This window comes from Ceratotherium simum, chromosome 10 (genome assembly GCF_057802395.1).
Source record: "Ceratotherium simum simum isolate JZ-2026a chromosome 10, ASM5780239v1, whole genome shotgun sequence".
Lineage (NCBI taxonomy): Eukaryota > Metazoa > Chordata > Mammalia > Perissodactyla > Rhinocerotidae > Ceratotherium > Ceratotherium simum.
In genome coordinates, this window is record NC_141909.1 from 10331194 (window position 1) to 10355324 (window position 24131).

Here is a 24131-nt window from a genome sequence, read left to right on the forward strand (position 1 = left end):
GGGTTCCATGTGATCTTGATTAATCATCAAGGTTGATCAAGTCATTGGTAGAACAGTGGTCTTCTGCCCCTCAACTGATGAGGAGGCTGGGCAATAGCTTCCAAAGCCCAACTTTGCTGCTTACAACAGATAAGCACAAAGCTTTCCCACTTTCAGTATCCAGCTGACAATAGTTCTCAACAAAGAGCACTTCCGTTTTTCTGACTTCCATCACCTTTGCTTGTTAGAAGACCACAAACACTTTGTCAGGCATCAACTTAGCAGCCACCTAGAATGGTAAGGACTCACTTATAACCCCGTTGAATATCTTGGTGGTTTTTGGCAAGAAAATGCCTTTCATTGCCATTTCTTCTAACATTTTGTTTTCACTACTACTGGTTTAGAGTTTCCTTAACGTGGTTTAACTGTGAGCATTTAGGAAATAGCTGATACATAATGTTATCATCTGTGCAAAATGAATCACTCATGCTCAGTTGATTAGAGGTGTTTCCAGTAGAGTTTGTCTTTAGTCTTTATAAGGATGCTCAGTAAAATAAGTATTTGGCGACTTACCTCTGTGGGGGTTGTCTTTCACAAAGGAAACACTGGTAGAATGTCAACTTACTACTCCTTAGGGATATATGTTGTACACCTGATTCTTATTCATCTACAAATTGTTACACTCTCTGGAAATGCACTTAGCTTTAGGAAAAACACAAAGTGTGTTTGAGATAAAGAATAGGTGTGCTCTATAGCCTTTTAAAAACAGACTGTACTATAATTCTTGTGTTTGGTTGACAACTAAAAAAAGACTTAAATAGTGAATTTTAGGACCATGTAAATATGGTGCATGGTTCATTGAAGAAGACTCTTAGCTGAGAACCCGTGGTGGGAGAAGAACTACCCGACCCCTTGGCAAAACTTTAAGGTGGCTCCTTCAGAGCCTTGTTCCTCGGTGTTGTATTCTGGTTTTTTTCTAGAGGTCCCCTTTCTACTGGATTTATATTCAGTAGCCTACAGTTCCCTCCCTTCTTCTATCAAAACTGAGAGAAAAGAGGTTTTTGTCCTTTACATCTTAATGTAGATTCAAGTCAATCTGTTTCCTTTCCCCAAGGTATTTATATTTTAAAGTCTAATTTGATAGGCTGTGCCCCTTGTTGAATAACTTTAGGCAGCTGTCCATTGGAGGTCATCTGGGCATCAAGGTAGCTTTTTCTGTCCTAAAAGCACACTAATTGATGTCCACTGATAGGTCAGCTCCAAAATAAGGAGGCAAAGGGTACTCCCTGAGCACACGGACCTCCGGATTCAGCTCATACCCTGGGTCTGACCTCCTCTAGTCTTAGTCGTTTTTAATTACGGCAACATTTTTAACATCTCCTCATTCTGAATAAATTCTTGCTTGTTTCACGGTGCTGTATCTAAATCTAATCAAGCTAATTATCATGCATGGTGTACTTGTATAAATATTTCAGAAGAATGTAACAAAAGTAAATTATTAATTACTGTAGATGGAATGTATTTCTGAACTATCACATACTGCCTTAGCACAAAAACATGAAAGTTATATGTTTATTGTTGAAAAAATCCACACGTAATTCTGCAGCATGTACTCGGAAAAAACCTGATAGAGTCTTTGTTTGTAAGAAACTAACCTTAAAAGATTGTCTAGGTGTTACAATGGGGTATACCAGCCATGTTATCATTCTAAGTGTGAATGTCCAGGTACATGCCTTTCTAGAAATGGGTTACTAAATAAGAAAGCAGATTGGTGGCAGGCTGTCTGCTTGCTTTCTGCATGGAGACTCAGGATGCATGAGGCAGAAAGGATGCTCTTGTTACTGATGACGGTACACAGAGCAGCTACAGGAGTTTCAAGGCAGTTTCATCAAATGTGCAGAATTAGGGCAGGTCCATCTGTAAAAGCACAGTAACGCTGGAGACGAGAGTCAGTCCTCACCCTGAAGAGGGAGAGAGAGGGCAACACAGGACTCTAAATGTGCAATTCAGGCTGCACTGGGAGATGTCATGCATTCCAATAAGTGGCTGGTCTCCCAGACTTGGGCTCACGTTCAGCCCTTCTCTTTTGGTTGACAGCTCATTGTGACAAGTAGAAGCAGGGCTCTTAGCTCTCAGTTTGGACATAGACCTCAGTCAGCAGTGAGTTTTCACATGCTGCTGTTCTTCTCCCATTGCCTCTGCTCTGCTCACACAAGAGTGGCTTCAAACCGGCTTGGAGTATTGTGTGACAGATGTGCTCTAGGAAGAAAACAGTTCTCCTGTGAGGGAGGCGAGGTTGGTAATTTGGAAACGAGAAGATGGCACACCCTTGCAATCATGTTACATCCCACAGGGAGTTTTTGATGTCAACAGTTTGGCCCTCAGCTTCGGAGTTACCTTTGTGCATCTGAGTGCTATTGGTTTAGTCTAAGATAATGGGCTCTTAATAACTTGGATCATAAAGAATATGCAAAGTATAAGCCAAGTCTGTTCTGTTGCTTACTAAAGGGGACATGATAAATATATCCAATTTGGCACTATGATCAAGTAGATAAGAGAATTCATTAAGCTCACTGTAAATTTGTCTGGGAGCATATTGGAAAACACTTCATCCTAGGCAGATCCACTAAGTGATAGTGGATTTCTAACACTGTCTCTGACCACCTATGGAAATTTGGGAAAATGCTCAATTCTGAATCTTTCTGCTCTAAAAACCTTAGCCATTTTAGAACAGGCCCGTCGTGACTATATTTTGAAAGGAACATGCCGACCATCTCCAGGTTTGACATAGTCAAAATAGCAAAGCAACCGAAGTTGGTCTTAGGCATTTTGTGGCAACCACCTGGGAATTTGGAGTTCCACCTGGGAGGAATCTTTTCAAGAACACAGCTTTTTTTTTGTTCTTATGACCCAGTCCCATAGTCAGTGAAAAAATTAAGCTCTCCGGTTGTTTGTCTGAGGCACACAGAAGCCATTTCACTAGAAGTCTGGGGGTTTATATGAGAACAGACTATGTACTCCTATGTAATTGTCTACATGCACATAGGCAGTTACAGGTGCTGGCAGTGGACATAAACTAGTCGGGCTTAAAATGTATCTTGTGGATGATTTCTTAATTTTTAAAATTTCTCATTATTCAAACAAGGTTCTGATTTATACTTGGTCCAGTTTCTTCCCTTTCTGGCTGCCTAAAAGGTCTGTATTTCCTGGTTAGTTGTCTTTTGCGCCCTTCCTTCACTCAGAAAGAATAATCCTGGCATGTTAAGTGGCAGCTTGAAGTCCCACAGCTGTGGGTTGGAATGCTGCGTCTGACAACTGGAAACTGCATGTCCTTGGAAAAGTCAGATACCCGCTCTGAGTGCCTCAGAGTCCTGAGATGTAAAACAGGGTAATTACACCTCCTCGCTTGGTTGTTCTGTGGAGTAAATAAAATCACAGAAGGAAACCTGGGCGTATAATCCCTCGTTCATATTAGGTTTTCAATGAATGTTACTTATTCTTATCAAATTTAATTCTTATAAGTTTTCAAGTGAGGGTGACCATCATCCAAGTTTTTTGTTTGTTTGTTTTTGGTTTTGGTTTTTTTTTAAGGGTGAACATTAATAAACACCAGGATGACAGGCATAAATCAGGACTGTCCTTGCATACCAGAACATTGTTCACCATTCTTCAAGGAGATCTAATCTCCAGTGATATTGTCTAAATGAGATTAGAGCTTCGCCATTAGCTATCTCTGCTGATCATCCAAAGAGCAATTTAACCTGACCATCAGTATTTACAATTTTGTTTCTTTTCACTCTGACTACCCTTCCTCTATAACTAGTCATTCATTCCTGGTTTACAGATATTTCATGAGTCGACCTTTGGTAAATCCATCGTTATTTCTACTTTACCCTGATAGTTCCTCTTTCATATATTTGATATATCAGGATATACAAAATGATATATCCCAACTCTAATAATTTTGAATAAGACACAAAAAAGACAATATCCTATTTGTTCCAAAGAAATAAAGATATATGTGCAATTTGCATTCAATATTTATGCATCTGTCCACATTAATAGATTTCCAGAGTGAAAATACACTTGTGTATTGAACATATATATGCAAGTATATGCTCTCACCCAACTCCACCTGCATTTTTAGAGCTCCCTAACCTAACCTTGTACTTTCCTGCTGCCCCCTAATTCATTACACTTTTGCTGTATAACATCTTTGCTAAGATTTTGAACTATTATTATCTCTCTTCTTCCTTTTCTCTTCTCAAGCTGTAATTACCTTTCTGGTGTCCTGTGTTAGGGCCCTCCAGGACAAGTAGATTGATAATCATATTCACTCTCAGGATCTAATGTAGCTGTGCCAAAGCCTTTGCCTATTATACTATTATTATGTATTAATATCAATGTTATTAATATTATATTAGTATTGTGTTGTTTTTATTTCTTTCCTATTAAAATCAACAGATTAAATTGATTTTAAAATATGTTTATAGGTAGTTAATCATTTATTTTAGTGTGTTATCCCTCCTAGAAAAACACTTCTTTTCAACTCAGACTTGCACACTTTTGTCAAGTGGAAAGAAATATGAGGGGGGTTCTGTGTCTGTGCTTGGTGCTGTCCATGGCCAATGGGATAGCTGCCCCTCAACTCAATTCATAAAGGGAATTGCCTCACTTGCCTATTCTTGCCTTTTTTGATTCTCAACAAATGTGGTATTAGTCCCAAAGTTGTTTTTAGTGACTTTTGAAGCACTTTTGGTCCCACGATTGGCATTTAGTGTTCAGGATCAGAGCCTTTAGATATACAGCAAGGCACGTCTGTCCTGCACAGTGAATTTCTCCATAACTCACATGACTATGTTTTACATATAAACACAAAGTGTTTTTTCACTGTTTTAATAAATGTGCTGAATTTCCTAGGAATAAATGAAACTACACTATAAATCAGGGGAGATTGTAGTTAGTTTTGTTCAGCACATTGTCAAGAGGTGGTCACCATCTCTGATCATGGCAATCATCCATGGCAATACTGCTAATGGCTTGTCAGTCACAGTGTGTCATCCCCCTATCAGTGAGTATCGGTTGCAGCTGTACTTATGATCATTTTATGTGTATGTATAAACATACTTTGTAGTTTTTATTTCAAATGTTCAAATAAAAAAGAAATAATCTTGACACTCTTCAGTAGACGTAGAAGTCAGAGTCCAGGCAGGAGAGAGAAATGACACTAGTTATATGAACAGATAAAATTTAATATAAAGAATTCTTAATTAGTAAAAAGCTGTCAGCTGGTAACTTAAAAGGTAAAAAGAAACTCTAAAGTATCATGGAAGTAGCAACTTCAGGAAGCAGCTACCACGACCAGCTTGAGAGAAAAGGGGAAAAACTTAGAAACTTTGAGCCAAGACGCTGGGAAGCTCAAACTCAGAGCTGCAGGGAGGAGGATGCTCTCCTCGTGCTGGGGTGTCTGAGCTCAGAGGAGGCGCCGGGAAGCTGGGATCCAGACTGCCAAGGGGGAACAACGGCTGGTTAGTGTCTGAGTGAGGCAGGGGCAGGTGACGCTCTTCTCCAGGTGTTGGACAAAGCCACAAACTGTGTTCAGGTGCCGCCAGGAAAAGGCTGTGCCGCTGCTGGGGTGATGAAGCATGGCAGGGTGATGCCCACTGGAGCCACAAGCAGCCAAGAGGCTCCGGGAGGCAGATGGGAAGGAGCAAGCCTCTTCCTCCTCCTTTTGACGTCTCCAGTGCCTCTAGTGCTGGATCCCAACAGGGAGAAACCTGGCAAACCGGGAATGTGGTTTCCAGGGTCCCAGGCTTAGCATCGTGAGGCAGAGTAAGGGAAAGTAAGTTTGAAGCTGAGAGACAATGAGTAAATAGCTGGAACTTTTGCCTATTGTCTTTACATTTCCTAAATCCAAACTTACTCGTTATAACCAAGTCATCTAGTATAGTTGTACCTAGGCATTTGCATATTATAATACATACTATATTTCTATGTATTAGTTTCATATTATTCTTTTATATCACAATTAACACATTAACTTGATTTAAAATTACATTTAGAGGGAGTGAATAATTTCATTTTAGGACAGCAAAGGAGATGTTATAAAATATTGGTATAAAAAGTGGGTCTCGAGTCTGGTAGTATTGAGAGCCCATGCCTTGGTTCAGACGCTATAATATACATTTAGACTGTTGGCTCCTCACCAGCTCAGAGTGGTAGTGCCATCTGATCTCAGCCACAAGGCTTGAATACGAAAAGGACCTCATGTGCTTTTGGATTCCCGCTGCGCTGAAGACACCATCGCACAGTTGGCATACACTGATGGGTTTTTTTTGGAGGGGGCCTGTATTAATGAGAATGTGAATCCCAGTCATTGTTTTGGTTGTTGCCAGCTTTTTAAGTCTATGAAGGCACCGGGGGGAAGTGACGTACTCTACTGCTGCCACCTCTGCCATTTCAGTGGCAAAATTCTGAGTGCCCATGGCAGTCAAGACCTGGGCCTTTTATGAAAATTATATTCAAAAACAATAGTTACCAGTTATTGAGCTTCTACAAGCAGTTAGACACTCTGATGGGGGTATAAACACAATATATTTACCCACAACAATTTCTAAGTAGTAAATAGTATCCTCATTCCAAAGATGTGGTGATTGACTGCAGAGCCCTTGGGACTCGCCTGAGACTATGCAGCTCATAATTGAGAGGACCCAGCTCCACTCTGCCTGTTCCTGTAACTTATAACCCCTTCCACTCTGCCTCTCAGTAGTGACACAGGATGCAAATTCACTATGTGTGAGGGTCATTTTTGCAAACAGTACAATCACTTGACAGATTAATTGACAATAATTAACTGAAAGATTCAATAAATCCATAATATAAATGGATACATATTAGGATCTCAGTAAATGTATATATGAATATACTGATAAAAATGTTTGTAGTAATGATAATTTTCAAGTTGATCCCTTTTGACCTTGAGTGCATTATCTATCTAGTTTTTCTAAATGGCCAGATGTACAGAGTAAAGCTAATCGCCCCACACTAAAAGACAATTGTTTAACAGGGACTCCTGTCCTTCAAGCTTCAGGTCTGGCAGATGGAATTTCACAACACAAGAGATAAAGAGAGAAGGCCCTGGGAATGACAGTTATTCCCAGAGAGTTTCCAAGTATAAACTTGGACACAAAATGAAGAATACTTCCATATGTACACAGTACAGAAAAGAAAAGAATTAGAAGACAAAGCCAGTAACTAAAATGAACTGAAGCAGTTATGTGATTGATAAGTCACTTGTCTCAGCCACTCAGGAAACCAGACTTATCAAAACTACCATTGTTTTCTATTCCTATGTCTTCTAAGCTTCGATGAAGCAGAATCATTTTTGAAGACTTGATATCATGACGAACATTTTGTTCACAGCCACCTTACATAATATGGTGTCGTCGTGCATAGAAAGGAATTTTGTAACCGAATGCCAAGTGTAAACTTCCTTGAAAGTAAAGCTGGGGGAAATGTGGAACTCTTAGGCAGAAACTGACTAGAATCACACTCTTTTGCTGGCTGTTAAAATTAGCTAGCCACTAAAAAGACTAGCGTCAGTTTTTGAAACATCATTTTATCCAGATGTATTAATGTTCCTTACAGTCACATTGCAGACATGAAAGGAAGCACATCTTGCTGAAATGTGCACTTATTATATTTGAGCTTGGCTTTCCTCTGTCCAAAATTTCAGATAGTGGGTTGAATGTCTGCCAGTGCCCTCTTCTGGATAGAATTTACAGAAATTGTCTGCCTTTTTTGCATATAGGCTAAATAGTTTCTCCTTCACTTTTGAGAAGGGAGACAATTGTTAATAGAATACAATTTTATTTTGTTGTGAGCATAAAGGATACATTATACTCACTATACTCAAAGGAATGTGAACAAAGGTGTCAAATAGTTACCTTGGTACTCATTTAGTTTTCTCTACACTCTCGAAAACTTCACTCTAAAATTCAGATTGTATTCTGAGTTCTGTATCTATTAAAGCAGAGAAATAGATTTTATAAATATTTTCAATAGTTAGAGTTGAAACATGAGGTTTGACCATTAGCCTTGTATGGAGGCACAATCTTTGACATCATGTTGACTTGGGTTCAAATTCTGGTTAGAGCCTTGGCTTCCTAAACTGGAAATATAAATCAAAACTGTATCTACTTTATATGGTGAATTGTGAGGATTGAATGAGTTTATTCATGAAGCATTTATCTTTGTACCTGACCTATAGTAAGCATTTTCTACAGTATCTGCTATGATAAGCGTTTTATGACATAAAGTGTCTCTTTTAACATAAAGTGTCCAAATTTGAAAAAAAATCATTTTAATTAAGATATATGTTTCTAAATGTTAAATTATAGAATTTCAAATCTATACATTTTTCCAATGAAACCATATTTATATTTTCCACTTGTATATGTCAAATACCTTATGCACTTTGAATTCTCAAGAAAGAAATACTATAGCGAACTATCATTAAAGCTTGAAAATATATGACAGTTATGATCTAAATATTATTCCATGCTTTGAGGAATAAAAGAATACTTCATTTGATGTATTTAATTTCATAAAATTTCTAAGTTATGCAAGTTGTACATTTTAATACTAACTTGTTTTTGAATTCACGGTACATGTATGTGCCACAGTTGGAGATGTGTTTTCATTAATATGAAATGAAGAATTCTCTCGGATTATCAAATTTATTGTTTTTGTTGTTTCTCCCAACTTGGCAGTAATTGGAGCCTTTATTAAAATATAGCACTTCTAAACTTGACAAAATATCAGGAGAAACTTAGTCTCTGGCTCATTTCAGGTTGACAGTTGAGTACCTGTGTTAGCTGTGTGTCATGGAGAAACGAACCCAAACAGGAATGGAAAACTAACCCACCTACTAAAGTATGACTTTGGGCACATGACCCAGCCTCTCTGTGCCTTAGTTCCTCTTATGTAAAATGAGAATGATAGTTTCAAATTCATAAGTTAAATGTGAATATTAATGAGAGATCTAATACAAATTAAGTGCTCAGTGTAAGTTAATTCTCAATATTATTTTTACACACATAAAGAGAAGCAGAAAAGCCATGGGCTTTGAAATCAGACAAACATCTGTATAAATATCATCTTATATACTTGTTTCTGAAATGTACATTTCCATCTGTAATGTGGTTGTTGTGAGTATTGAATGAGTTGATGCACACCAAGTGCTTAGAGGAGTGTCTGGCACAGAGGAGGTGCAGAGCAGATACAAAAATTACAACTTCTAATACAATTTTTGCATACTACTTGCTTTGTGCCAGGCCCTGTGTTCAGGTAGAATCTCTAATTCTTACTATGTCCAGGCAAGGTAGACATGAGGAAATTTGCCACAGGTCACCTTGCTAGGAAGCCCTTAAATTGCATTAGTTCTTCCCTTCTCTTCCTTCTTTGGTATTTCACCTACTCAGGGGCTGCATGCTACTTCTGTTACACAGATCTTTACACTTCAGGGCCCACCATAGTCTACCATCTCTGAAAATGTGCAATGATCTTTTCCAACTCCAATCCTATCCACTTGTACCAGTCTTGTGTCCTATTTCCTGAGAAGACTAATCTGATGAATTAAATTATGGCAGGGCCATTTTTAGATCTATGTGTTTCTCCTGACAAATGACACATTTGCCTTCTAAAGACTGTTTCATCTTGCCTCAGATCCTACAAGTCAGGCTCATACAGAAACTTCCAGATAATGCAGGTCAGCAACGGAAGTCTTTGGGGAGTGCTACAATTCCCAATTCACCCCCCACGATGGGACCACCTTCTGTCTAAACTGCCTGACTCACTCTATATAACTATGGGAAGTTTCCAAAACTTAATGCACAGCTTCACGTATGTTAACCTATCTTCAAAGATAGTTATAACTGCACATGTTGATTTTCAATCATGCATCAAGAAGAATGAATTCCTTCCCCCTTCCAAACTGGGTAGGTTATTTGGGCCTGGAGTCAACATAACAGAAAAGAAAAGAACCAATTCTTTATGTAATATATAGCAGTTCTAGCATATGTGATCCTCAGAGTCTGAGATTTAAAATATATATATATTTCCATTTTTTTGTTGTTTTTTAATTTTGTTGAGAAAATCACTTATATTCTCATGTATAAAATGAAGAGATTTGATGAAATAAGTCTAAGATACCTCTCAAATCCAAGAGTCTATATTTAATTTGAGTTGAAATTAACTAGCAAATTACATTTAAAGTTGAGATCAACCATAGCCCATGAAAATTAGCTTTAAGAAAAACAATGTCTTTAGCTTTTAATCAAGACTCGTCATTTAGCAAAACTCCGTAATCAGAACCCTTCCAACTGTTGATTAATCTGTGTATGGGTTTTCAAAACAGTAGCCTGTCGTGCCTGCTTTAGGGACCTCAGATAGTAAACACATACTAAAAAAACATTTATTTTTAGCTACAATTTAATAGAGCTATGAAAATATCAGAGGGTTGATTTTCAAGACAGCTGCTAAAACAAAATTCCAGGAGTAGATTTAAAGAGGCTTTCTTAGCTCTGCTTTTAACTCGTCTTCAGCTTTTCCTCTGTACATGAGGTAGAGGAAATTTCCTTGCGAGATTTTTCAACCTGCATCTACCTTAAGGTTCTGTTGAGGAAATTCTGACCTTCCAATAACAGCCAAGAAGTTAGGTGGTTGGTTTCATTGCACGAGTCTCTGGGTACCCAAGCTTTTCATCCCACCTGATAACGTTTACTCTTACCTTCATGTAAATGAGTTACTAGCTCTCCAAGATTATATGTTGTCAGAGAAAAATTAGTGAACTCCCTTTTATTGTTCTGGATATTAAATTAGGAAATTGCCTATGTCTTCCATTCCTAAATATTGTCATTGTCCCTCTTTATTCCATCAGAGCTCTTCTCTTAATAATTAACCAGAAAATGAACTGACATCACCCCCGTTGTCTCTAACAGAAACAGGAAGATGGTTCAGAAAAATAACATAAAATTCTAAATTGCAAAACTTAGACCAAATCATTTCTCCTGCACATATCAGTTGAAGGATTATGGGCAAATTAACCTCTGTTTTAGGATTATTTTCAGATTAAATGGACTTGGATTAAGTATGGTGCCTGGTACATACTGGGAGCTTGATAAATGGTAGCTCAGTTGTGCCTTGCCAGAACACACATATGCACGCGCACACACACACACACACACACACAGAGGGAATAATAGGGAGAGAGAAAGAGAAAGACAGAAAACTTAGCTCTAATTTAAATAGAGTTGAATTTGATTAAAAACTGTATAGAGAGTGTAGGACACAGGGTGTGCAGAGGAAAAGTGGTAAATGTTAAGGCCCATTGAAATACTTTTTAACTTCCTCTGTTTAACTTTGCTTTGTTTCGTATTTGGTCAATGGTATTTCCTTGGAGAATTTCAAGTATAGTCAAAGGATAAGTGTTGGGAGTGTTGTGGGAACTTTCCACTTAGAGAATAAAGACCAGAAATTATGGTAGTAAGAGGCCTTGAAATCAGTATTAATGAGTGTTTTGGGGAACCATTTCTGACCGTTTAGCTCTTTGTAGTAGGGACTATCATAATCATTTCACTTAAAAAGCAACCCTTTTAGCTTGCTAATGAGAGAATTCACACCTGGGCAAGGAGTCTCTCCTTCAAAATGCATTTCTCTTGTGCTGATTGTGATTGTAAGTTATCTGGGGAATACATCTTCAAAGCCCTGCCTGTTGCCAATTTTTTTTCTGTGATTGCCTCAAAAAGTTCCTGCTTCCTTTGACTATATATAACTCATACCATTATCATGATGATATTTACCTCTCAGTGTCAGAGCCAGCCTTAATTTCATGCTCTATCTTGAAATGATCAGCAAGTAACACGTCATTTTAATTATTAGTCTATAAGTTTTTTCCTACCTGAATGTGTATTAGAAAATGAAAGAGAAGTATGGAACTAAAAGTGCCTTGTTAGTAGGAGAGTTAAATGGAAGAAAGAAAAAAAATCATTCACTCATTGATTTTTTTTTTCAACAAATACTTATTGACAGGTAATTCTTGGTGCTGGGGAGAGATCTGTAAACAAAAACAGACAAAAATATCCTGCCAACATGGAGTTTATATTCTAGTGGGGCAAGAATAATCACAATAAATAAGAAAAGTATAGAGTATGTTAAAAGATGATGAGTGCAAAGGAAAAAACATGGAGCAGAGTGGAGGGTGGGAGGGTGCGAGCTGGCGTATCTGTAGGGAGGTTGCAATTTTCAATAGGTAAGCCTGCTAGGAAAGATGATATTTGAGTAAACATTTGAAGGTTGTGTGGGAGTTCGCCTGTGGACATGAGGAAAGAGCGTTCTAGGATGAGAGAATGTCCTGAGTTATACAAAAAATGAGGCCAGTTACTAGAGTAGAGAGAGGTAGAGAAGGAGGAGATGAGCCCTGAGAGGTAAGAGAGACTAATCTTATAGGGTCTTTGAGGCCATTATAGGAACTGGCTTTTATGCTGAGTGAAATGGGAAACTATTTCTTCTATTTCATGGTTTTGAACAAAGGAACGACAATCTGCCTCAGCTGTTGAGAGGCTTCAGGGCTGAGAACAGACTAAAGAGGAATAAGGTGGAAATAGGAAGTTTTTTCAGTAATTCAGATAAAAGATGTTGGACCTGAGTGATAGCAATGGAGTTGGGGATAAGCGCCCTGATATATTTGAAGTTAGAGCAGACGACATTTGCTAATGAAGTAAGTGGAGCATTGAGAGATAGAAAGGCATCAAGGATGAATCCAAGTTTCTTGGCTTCAATAGATGGAAGCCATCTTAAAAATTTATTAAAACTGGATGAAGGAACCAAGTCAAGTGATTTTATAGCACAATGGGTTCATTTAAATTATTAAATAAGTTGCTGAGGTGTATTCCAAGAGATTAATCGGTAATTTGAGTTTAGGATATTTTGCTTATCATTCAAGACACAAGAATTTGTGCATCTATTTTCATGTTTAATGTTGACCTTGTTACCGCCCAATGTGGGGCCTTCTGCTCACCCCAAGACATGCCAATAGTCAAGGGGCAAGGTGGTAGGAGAAAATGGACTTTTTATTACAGCTTGTTAGCAAGAGAGAAGATGGCCTACTCATGTCCAAAAGAACCATCTTAAGGGGGCACGAAATCTTACAGCAGTTATATAGGCCATTGGGTTACTGGGGAGGGGGTTAGGAATGTCGACCTTCTGGTGTAACAGACTGGGAGTGCCACACAAGATCTTTCAATTTTCACTGATGATGGCTATCAGCACAGATTCTCTGTTCGAGGGTCATCACATTCCTAAGGAATTCAAAAAAGCAAAGTTATCATCTTATCGCAGCTGGGAGGTACATGCACAAGCAGGGGTCGTAAAATCTACAGAGCAGTTAGATCTCCTGGAGGGTGCATAGCCAGCTGGGTTAGTTTGTCAGAGGTCATTCCCAAAGTTACAATACAGTTTTTCTTTTCTACAATATGGCTTCCCTTATGTCAACCTTGTCTTGAGCCGGTATCAACTTCATTTTAATGTTTTCTTATCTTCTCAGTTTGAGATTGAACAATGTTCAGAACCCATCATTTAAGTAGCCATTTATCCATTTTTTGCTGCTGTTGTTGATTTTCTGGTTGTGACTCCAGTTCCTGAAATTAATGAGAACTAGTCCTTGGGAAGATGGATTAGAGATTAGAATCATTTGGCAAATGCCAGTTCTATTTTGTCTCTTATCATAGCCTTCTCTTCTTTAAGGAACACATGCTAACAAGAGAAGACAGGGCTTAGAGTTTTTTTTTTTTTTGTAATGCTAAAGAATAGCTTTGTAGGGGGGCTTGCTGAATTCCAACAGAATAAAGTATACTCTATTAGTGTTTTTTCTTTTAAGTCTGTTCTATGAGATAATAGCATCTCACAGTACTTTTTCAGATGTATCTGTATCACGACCTCTTTAGAATGCTGTTGACAAATTGTTATGGTCTTAATTTTGTCTCTTCCTTTTCTGTTTTGGATTCACAGCATAAATTTCTTGGTGGTAATTTTAAGTATAGTCTCTGTATAGTAATAACACAATGGGTAAATTCATAACATCTTGATATGGAATTTTGGGTTTCTATGTTTGTTTTGGTTGTTTAAATAATTATAGCTAACTTAAAAAATAAATGTTGTCATTTTAGAGATTTCAGTTGAAATAAAATACTGCTATATACATATGATTCCATTTATAGGTACTAAATCTGAAACATTATAATTTTATACTTGGAAGCCCAGTCTAGTTTTGCTGTTACATTTTTTACCATTCATGTTCTCAGTTAATATGTAGGTCTGTATAACACTACCTAAGAGTTTTGGTATCTTTTTAGCAATCAGACATTATCTCTACATATAAATAGTTTGTAGTTTCACATGGAAGACAAAGGAATGTATTTATGGTAATGTAAATAAGTAAAAATCTATAAGATACTTATATGATAACTATGTGAGAATGTTACAGTCATAAAAATTGGAACACGAGTGTCTATTCAAATTTATAATTAGGTGTGGGGCCGGCCCGGTGGCGCAAGCGGTTGGGTGCATGTGCTCCGCTGCGGCGGCCCGGGGTTCGCCGGTTCGGATCCCGGGCGCGCCCGATGCACCACTTGTCAAGCCATGCTGTGGCGTCGTCCCATATAAAGTAGAGGAAGATGGGCATGGATGTTAGCCCAGGGCCAGTCCTCCTAAGGAAAAAGAGGAGAATTGGCAGATGTTAGCTCAGGGCCAATCTTCCTCACACACACACAAAGAAATTTATAATTAGGTGAAAAAAGAGCAAGGATGAAAAGTTACATTTGGTGAAATATTGTGAATGATGGTATAAAATATCTTTGGGGATATTTCGACAAATGTCAGTGGGATATTTGAGCAATCACATGAGCTAAAGAATGCTGAGGGTGCAAAACATGACAGCCTGAGTGAAGGCAAAGTGCAAGGTAAATGTCTTGGAGATCCCTTGGTTTCTCCTAAAATTCTCCCTCACTGGTTGAAGACTAAATTCTGCAATCAGAGTTTGTTGCTTTACCTGAAGTCTTTGGTACATAGTTACACATGTCAGGCCTCTACTCAGAGCTTCAAAGAGTCTGTGGACCTCTACAGGTACCAAAAAGCAAGATGAGGCAATTCTCTCTTTTGCCTGGTTTAAGGGTTATGCTTTGGCTGAATGACAGGAAAGAGAAGCAACAACTTAAATTTAGCTAAATAGCATCAGGGGCCATTATGGTTTGTTTGTTTTTTTACATGAATTACCATTTTCTCTCTGTTATTTCAATCTTCTCTTTAAAATGTTTTAAATGTCCTGGAAAGTGAGAAGAAAGATTTCAGGCAAAATAAGTTTATTAGAGCATCCCTCATTCAAGGGAATGGGTCATTGCCTTGGAGCTGGAAGGACAGCCAGGTCCTCCCTGACCTGGTTGCCTAGTAGCTTCCCCCGGGTGGTCTCCTGATGCTTTCTGCTTCCCTAGATTTCTGCTGAGAGGCAAGTTTTATTTCTTCAATTTGGTGTCACAATACGATGTATCTAGTAAATGAATTCTTTTTGAATGTGGGTAAATTACCTGTAGAGGATGATGAACTCTTCTGGAGACAAAATAATTCCCCATTCTGCTGTCTCTACATTGAGAATTCCTTCTAGAGGAAGGAAAAGAGGCTGTGTAGACAAACCACCAACATTTATCCTTTTAGGTTTTAATCACTTATAATACTTTTAAAAATAGCTTAGTCTTCCCAAACATTGTATGAATTTGGAATGTAGATGGTTGATTTTTGGAAGGAGATGGGGTAGAGAATTGAGAGAGTGATGTTTAAATTTGCTAGTCTTGAAAGAGAAGAAAATGGCTAGTAAGTAAACCAGCAGTCAGAGAGTGAGAAAGCATATTTGGAGGAACTGAGGAAGGTCCCAGCGGATTTGTCTAAGACGACTGCAGCACCAAACCTGGGAGTCATCCTTCACTCCTCTCTCTCACACCCCACCTTGGTTCTTTCAGCAAAGTCTGTGGATTTTTCTTCGGAACATATCCAGAATGTGACAATTCCTCACCACCTCCATTGCGAGAACTCCAGCCCAAGCCACCATCCTCTTCTGGATTATTGCAAAATAATTTCTTTCTAAGGGGTCTTTCTGGTTCTAGCCTTTGCCCTTCCACAATCTATTCTCTGTCCAGAAACCAGATCGAGCCTATTAAAACCCAAGTCAGATAGTCTCTGCTCCAAACACTCCCATGGCTTCCCAAGTCAATAAGAGTAAGAGGCAAAGTCATTATGGTCAGCTCTCTCTACCCCATCCACTGCTTTACCAAATTCAGCTCCTAGCCTTCTCCCTCTTGCTCACTCAGCTCCAGCTGTAGTGATCTTCTGGCCTTTTCTCACACATGCCAGGCAAGTCAACATTTATTGATGCTGCTTCCAGACTATTTTCCTCCCAGATATCTGTGTGTTTCCTTTGTCTGTCCTCTGTTTCAGGTCTCTGTTCAAAGATCACCTTCACAATGAGGTTTTCCTTGGCACTTTATAGCAACACCTGCCCTCTTATCACCACCTGGCACACTATATATAGGCATTGTACATGTTGACATATTATGTATGTATACCTATGCTATATGTACACATATATAGATCTAGATTGTCTATTTCTCCCCTGGAGAATGTAAGCTCCATGGGGACAGACTCTTCATCTGTATCTATTTATTTCTATCTCTTTATTTGTTCTTTATTTCTATCTCCTTCTTTGTTCACTGCTGTGCCCCCAGCACTGAGAACAGTCCCTGGCATGTAACAAACTCTTAATTATTTGTTGAACAGATCAATGAATAACTTAATTTTATCTTTAATATGATTTCTTCTGGGAAAGAAAATATGCTAATCCCCACTTTCTATGACTCCTTAAAAGTTCAGACTGAATTGTATTTCATTTTGCAGAAAAAGCATAAATTGTAAACAGTGACTTTTGAAAGACACTGAGTACTAAAGAAGGAAGAATTTAACAGAAAAGAGAGCATGACAAGACAGGAGCCAGTGGCAGAGTCCTTCTTGTGTGTCTCTGGGGAAGGGATACTAAGATGAGCTACCCAAGGGCTCTCCAGGTGACCATCAGCAAAGACATCAGAGCAGAAGGGTAGGGACAGCTCTGACCACTACCCAGATCCAATGGTATCCAAGGAACCACTGAGCCTGTCAGGTTTCCTTCCTAAATATCTCTGTGGCCTTTTCTAGTCTCTCCATTCTCACTGCTACTTCTATTGTCTACATGTTCTCTTGTCTGGATTCTAACCACCAGGTTTCCCAGACTTCACTTTTGCCTCTTTCTGCTAATTACCATAGTTGGAGAACTCTTTCTAAAAGGTGAATGTGGTCCTGTCATGTCCTTGCTTACAATTCTTTGATAGTTCCCCCCATTAATCTAAGGATAAAGTTCAAGTTCTTAATACATTTCACAGGAGTTTCTAGCTTCACGGCTCACTGTTCTTCTAGCTTTTAACACTCTTTGGCTGGGCCACACTCTCTCAGACCACTGGATCTTTAGGAACAATGATTTCTCCACAGCCCTAATTCTTACCCCCCTCTAAGATTGGATCCTTCTGTTCATCTCCCATATCTCAGCCTGAATGAGAAGCCTTCCCTAATTCCTGCTTAATTGAACTAGATGTCTTTATATGAGTCCAGTAGCATCCTTACTATGGTACAAATTGCACATATCGCCTGGTATTATAATTGCATGTTTGCATGTTGGTGTTTCCTCTGGACTATAAGTTTCTTGAAGGTGTGGTCTAAATTTGCCTTGTTTACAGTTGTGTTTTCAGTGCCTAACACAATGCCTGCCACACATTGGGTATTCAAGACTTGGGTGAATGATTTTGTTTCCCCAGATGTCAATATCTGCGCACCACAGTCTAGGAGAATATACCCCATATTAGAGAGTTTGGTGAAAAAAATAAGACTTTTTCTCCCTGGAAACAACTGTGTAGGCCTGAGGCTAATAGAGAATGGCCCTTTGGAATGGCCTTTTCTTCTCTGGGGAAACTTTGTCTTGGACCTTGTTGGGGGAGTAAACAGAGAGAGAGCATGAGAGAGGGATACAAATAATTGTCCTGCATTTGGAGACAATTCTTACCATTGTCTTTCCTTGGCTCTGGAAAATCCCCTTCCCTTCAGATCAAGGCCTAAGTTAGGATGATGTGTCATCATGCTCCAAAAAGGGAACAGAAACCCACATGACTGGGACTTTGAAGCTCACTGATGAAGATCCTGTCTGCAGAGGTGTGGCAGTGTCGAGGGAACAAACGTGGGATGGGAAACACTCAGAGGCCAGCAAAGTAAAGAGCCTTTACTCCTTAGGCCTGAGCAATGGCATTGCCAGAGGCCGATGGGAGCTGGAGCTGTTCAGAGGGTCTACCTTATAGAATCAGGAGCCTAGGAGGAAAGCCGCCACTGCCAAACTCGTGGCCGGGAGAGAGCAGGGGAAGAAATATCCCAGTCTCTTCCTCCTACCGTACTCTGGTCTCCTTTATCTGTCTACTATTGGCCAAACTCAGCTAGAAGTCAGAGAGCAAGGAAGCCCAGATGCTGCAACCCACAGGGATGTGGCCACAGCCCACATGGGCATAGAGAAGAGCAGAGCTGGCTGGTGGGTGAGGTTGCAGGTGGGCAAACAGAGAACAACGAGCACAGACAATCCCTTGCCTTTTTATTCAAGACACTTAGCTCCATGCTCTGCAGCCCACAGGGAAGATCCTTAGGCTTTTCTGGCACCCTACATTCCAACGTGTCTAAGAGAACAACTTGAGCATCATTTTCTGAGTTTGCAGTTCCCAGAGGCTTTTGTGTCTCTCCATTCCCTGCCTTCAATATCCACCCCATCACTGTTAAGAGCCATGACTTAAACACAATCCCAGTGTCTCCAACGTGTTGTGGTCCAACTCTATTGGCAAAGTGCAGCTGGTTCACAGGCAAGGAGACTGGTCCTGTGCCCTGCTGACTAGAGGTCACGCCTGGAGAGGCTGAGTCCTTGGCCTACCCTCTCGGCCACTCAGTACTTTTGCAGGGGCTATAGATGACCAAGGCATTGACACAGTCGTGGAACCACTACCCACTGCTGCTTCCTGCAACACCTAGTGCTCTGTCTACAGGGGAGCTGAGCAGTCCTGGTGGAATTCAGTCCTGAGCTTTTTTCTGGAGATCCAAGAACCAATGATTCTTCTCACCATCAAGACCCTCTTCAAGTCTTGGAGATGCCGCCTTGAAAGGGTTACAGGGATACTATTTGGGACGTACTTAGACTAAAAATTATTCAGTTTATCTGAAATCCAGATTTTACCAGGTGTCCTATATTTTATCTGGCCATCCTACTTGGGTGGACACATCATGCAATGTGAGTGCACTTAGGCCTTCCTGGTCTGGAGCAGCCGAGAGAGACCCAAAAGATGAAGTCTCCCCAGGCCCCATGGGTAACAGTCTGTAGTACTTCAAAGTTTCTATCACTCCCATGCCAGGCCACACACCCAGCAGGAGTGGGGTGCACAGGGACGATCTTGTGTCCTCCTCCTTCCCCACAGCTGAAACTTAGCAAATCTTTCTAATATGCAACTTCCAGCAAGAAGTTTGTAATTGTCAGAGTTATGACTGAATCGTCAAAATTACATGAAATTAGCTGCCTAAATTTTGAAAAATAAATTACAATTCTACATGTTCTCTGATAGGGTAAAAATTGCAATTTTTCCTCAAGGGATAAACTGAATCCATGGGAAAACTATAAGTGCTACCATGTCTAATAAATTGGGCCCACCCCCAAAAGCAGTTTTACTCATGCTGTCTTTGTGTACTGCATTGCCAAACCCCAACAGAGAGAAGATTTTTTTTTCCCCAGAAAACTGCGTATCAAGGAGCAGGGAAGTTGTTTGTGTCCGGGAATTTATCCAACCTGGGGACTTGGCAGCCTCTGAACTACCAGTGTCAGAGTCTTCACTGCAATGCTTCTATGTGACACACACACACAGAGGCACACACACAGCACATACACTGACACACACGCACAGGTCTGAGGCTACCTGAGCCTGGCTTGGGCACCTGTGAACAGAGCTGTGCCAGCCCCATGAAGCTTCCCCAGAGTGGCCCTCTACCCTATTCAGAACATCACATGTGGTGGGCAGGACTTGGGGTTCCCTCCTATCACAAACGACACCCTCTCTCACAGAGTGTGATCCATACCTTCTCCTCTGCGAAGGTCCCCAGTGGCTGATGAAAAGGAAAGAAAACCCTTTATGTGGACTGGGACAGAAAGTCCAAGTTGGCACCTGACAACTTACACTCCACTCTAAGAACATGCATAGATTTTGAATTATACTTTATAATGTATCCATTTTGGTATGACTCTAAAATATCTTAAAGTATTTATATCTGAATAAAATTCACACTCTGGGAAGTGGCCTCAAAGTTTATCCTCTGACTTCCCATACGCCCACCACTGTCTGTTTACTTTATAAGCCTGGATCTGGGCCAACACACCTGGTCCAAGAGCAGGCAGGTGCCTAAAGAGCTCTTGTCCCGTCTCCAGAGCTCACCATGCCAAAGCCAGCAAAATTGCGTTTGGCAAGGATGTTCTCGCCTCTCTGCAGTATTTCATGTGTTTTACAATAGGTCCCTCTAATGGAAGAAAAGGCCAGCCAGAGATGCTGTGTGACTCATCTATTTCCAGATACACTGGAAATGTTGGTTCTTGGTCATTTTTATGAGCCCTGAAAGTTCTGTTAGTAAACATCACCCATGGCCAAGGATAAATTTTAAAATTTACAAAACTACTTAAAATTAGAGTTCCTGAAATCCATTATTTTTTTAAAAATCAATTCATTCAAAACAATGTTTTCTTTTTCCGTGGTGTTGATATTACTATCAATAGAATCATTTTGATTGAAGTAAATATTAAAAATGCACAGAGCTAGATTCGTCCATGTTGTTACATGTATCAATGATTTGCTCTCTCCTTTATTGTTGAGTGGTATTCGTTGTGTGAATATGCCGTAATTACAAAGGTGTGATGTATTTAAATTTGGACTAATTCTGTCATAATTAAGACTACTAATTTAGTGATATTTGATTTAGAGACATAGAATAATGAACTTTATAATCTAGAACTTGATGTTAAATTCTACTCATATTAGACACTCAGTGAATATTTATAAAGTGAATGAATGAATGAATTAATTAAAAGATATAACCTATAAAATAAAGATGGCCTATAATTATGGAAGTTGAGTATGCTCATCACAGAATATTCAAGAATATAAAAAATATGTAGAATAAAAATTTTCTAGTTAATAGTGACCTAGAGATAATGATGGAGATTTTGATATATATGCTTATATAATTAAAATCAAATTGTACATAAGCTTTTTCTCTTAGTATTTTATTGTGAGAATTTTCCCATTATTCAACTATTATTGAAAACATGATTTTGATGGCTGTAATCTATTCTAACATATGGACTACCTAGAGGAATTTAATTTTTATGTTATTATGCCATTGTAGTGATTTTTAGTTGTATAAACTATGTAAAAGACTGCAACAAACATCTTTATGTGCATGTTTGTGTGTATACATATGTGTATATATATGTATATCTGATTATTTTCTTAATATGAGTTCCTTGATGTGGAATTACTAAATCAAAGCTGTGAAAAAATCTGAAACTCTTAATGTCAAATTGCTTTCATAAAAATAACAATTTACTATGTATCGGTAGAGTAGAAACTGATAAAATTCCCTGCATACTTACCAGAACTAACTATTAAAATTTTAAAATTCTTTGCCAATTTTCTAGGCAAAAAAAATTAAAAAATTAAAAAGACATTGTGTTGATGTTTGAGTTTCAAATTGTTGCATATCTGAATTTGTATTTATGTCCCTTGTATGTTTTTCTATTGCAATATGTATCTTATTGATCTTTAAAGATTTTTATCTAACAATGACAGCAAAATTTTCCATGTTTGTAATTTAATCTATTAATATTTTTGCTGTCTATCCTTTTCCTTTGCTTTACACTTAAAATAGAATGTACGATGTGGTCACACATGTATTTACCCATACAACTTTTCTTACTTACATTCATTTATTCTAACATTTACTTTTTAGCAATTTAGAATTTATTTTTGCAAAAGACTTGAGGCAAGGTCTAATCTTAATTTTCTTTTTCACTAGTGGCCTTTTAGAAAATATTCATGAACAAAATGTGTTTCACTCCATTGACTGGTAATCAGGGCTTGGGATATTCAGAATGTTTGAACGACTATACCATTAATTCAAATCAGCGTGTTCTGAGAGAAAATGATGTGTCCATATGTTGAACGGCCATATTAGAACTTTGTTTATTTTATTATAACTTATAAAAAATTATTAGAAGTATTTAAAAGATAATTTCCCATTTTAAGATAATCCATATTCATTGCCAAAATTTTAGAACAATACTTAAAAGTATTAATTTGTTTATGTTTAATAAAATAGCACATCTATAGAAAATTTTGAATACAGAAAGTATTAATATAGAAATAATCCAGAATTTTATAAAATAGATGGTTTAGTATATTTCCTTAGTCCTTCTTTTCCCATTGATTTTTACATTATTCAATTTCAACTATTAATATGGATTTCTAAACAGAATTAATGTAGGTATAATCAGGCCTTTGATATAAAATATATATCACACAACCAGAGAGCTCTTCCACTTGACAGTTATTGCTTTTTCCCAGTTAGCATAAAAGACTTAGCCAATTAATATAAGGTTTAAGGAACAAATGAATCACTGATTTCAAATGTGTTGCAGAAATTTCTTGAGTTGAAATTGGCAATAATGTTTTTCTATGCAGCTTAAAAAGGGGAAAATAGGTTTGGGTAAATTCAAGTTTCTTGGTAGTGTCCCAATCATGTGTAAATATTAGATTTTATTAGCTAGTACTGGAATAGAACAATACCCAAGATTATTTTAACCATCATCAAAGGCGGTACTAAATTCCTTGTAAACTATACGATAGAGGACATGGCGTGACGCCTGCCGAATGGTGGACCAGGAGTGGATGGGGAACTTGGGCAAACTCTGGAAACCTGCAGGGCCAACAGTTCTCATGGCCTTAAAGCGACTTGATAATCCAAGCGATTGCTGAATTCAGGATGTGAGCTGATGAAGGGAAAATGCAAGTGTGTTTTCATATCAGAGGTGGAAAAATTTTGTGCCTCCCCCTCGCTAGAAGGAGACAGTGGATGTATTTTCAGCATTTGCACGTCATGCCTTTAGGTGGGCATGAAATTTCCAGCTCTCCACAAATATCACTATTTTCTATTGCCTTTCATGAGCCAATTTGCACATTTGTATCACTGGCCCTTCTCCAGTAAGACATTTGCTTCTGAGACCTCAATTTACAACTTTTATTTCCCTATTCCCTAAGTTCTTTGTTTCTATCATCTGAGTGTAGTTTCAGGTAATATTTTTCAAGAAGTGTAAATGAGTGATATGTTGTCCAGTCTTTGCTCATCTAAAAATGTCTTTCTGTTTTCCTCACACAGTAAAGCAACTCGGCTGTGTGTAAAATTAAGTCATAAAACCTTTGCCTCAAACGCTGTACAAGGTCGCCCCATTGCTCTATATTAGTTGATTGACAATGCTGGCAGGATTTGGGGAGGGGCATATCACCAATTTTGTTTAGAACTTGTAGAGCCTTGTATACAAATGACTTGTGTTAGGAAACATTTCTTTCATTAGGCTTTTAAATATTGCTTCTGTTCTTGATGATTCCTTAGTAATCCTGTAATTCTGAGAGTGGTATTTTGCTCTTCAGTCTTTATTATTTTTTTTTTATCTCTTTCTACTTTATTCTTTACAGATTGACTTTTCTTTTTCTACAATTTCAAGGAATGGTTCTGTAGGTTGTCCTCAACATCAGTGATTTAACTGGCCTCAAGGAGTTAATTACTCTTTGCTGCCTCCAATGAAGATGGCAATTCTGTTGTCCTGAAATTCAACCTTCTCTCCACCATCTATGCCTGCATCTTATTATAATGCTTTCATCGTCCACCTTTGCCTGCTTTTC

The 24131-nt window shown here is 38.6% G+C and overlaps 1 protein-coding gene across 1 annotated transcript in view; it reads left to right on the forward strand.

Moving 5' to 3' along the window:
- The window catches only part of FGF14 (fibroblast growth factor 14), a 612072-nt gene that overhangs the window by 276370 nt on the left and 311571 nt on the right, over positions 1 to 24131 (forward strand). The window lies entirely within an intron of this gene.